Source organism: Morone saxatilis, unplaced genomic scaffold (assembly GCF_004916995.1).
Source record: "Morone saxatilis isolate NCDOM2014 unplaced genomic scaffold, NCSU_SB_2.0 Contig17, whole genome shotgun sequence".
Classification (NCBI taxonomy): Eukaryota; Metazoa; Chordata; class Actinopteri; family Moronidae; genus Morone; species Morone saxatilis.
The window spans coordinates 13,928,579-13,929,599 of record NW_023339729.1 but is presented as its reverse complement, the minus strand read 5'-3'; positions in this window follow the sequence as shown (position 1 = coordinate 13,929,599).

Below are 1,021 nucleotides of genomic sequence, written 5' to 3'. Positions count from 1 at the left end.
AAGGGCTGGTATCACATGTACTCTGGATCCTCTAAAACACAGGGATGAACCTTTAGTTTCCCCAGTCTGGTTCTGGTTCTGAAGTTCAGAGTCGGGCTGGAAGATACATTCAAAATCATTATTCTACTATTATTATTATTGTTATTATTATTATTATTATGAGTGGTGGGGAAGTATTCAGATCATTTACTTAAGGAGAAGTTTGTATTTTACTATGTAAACAGAATCAGTAAAAGCTGCTGTAAGTATACAGACTGTTAATATTAAACATTATTACTGATGCATTAATGTAACAGCAGGATTTGCTGTAGTTGGTTGAGGTGGAGCTATTTAACATTTATTTGTACAGGACTGCAAACAATCATTATTTTAAGTATTGATTAATCTGCCTATTATTTTCTCAATTAATGACTTGATTTCTAAAAATTCTGAACATGGTGAGAAATACCATCACAATTACACAGAGTGACACAATTATTAAAACAAATACAAATTATCTTCCAATCAATTAATTGGTAAACCAACTAATTGTTTCAGCTGGACTTTTTCATGTTTTGTGTGCAGAAATCTTAATTTGTAATATAAAGCTATCAAATCTTTGTAGTGAAGTAAAAAGTAAGTCTCTGAAATAAATGTTTTATATATATTTTTCTTTTCTTTTTTCTAAGTATTTTAATTTATTGTTGTATTTTATTCTATTGTATTTAATTATATTTAAATGTACCTGGCTGCTATGATGACCCAATTTCCCTTCAGGGATTAATAAAGTCTAAAGTCTATCTATCTATAGTAAAGAAATACAAATACATCAAATATCTCCTAAGTGCAGTACTTGAGTAAATGTATTTAGTTACATTCCACCACTAACCCACATTAAATATTTAAAGTAACTTAAACATTAGTACTGATAATTATTATATATATATATATTAGTTTATATTAGTTATTAAGCATTTAATGAGAATGTTAAATATGTTAAATAAAAATATAAAATAGTTTACTTCATTACAGCTCGCTCAAA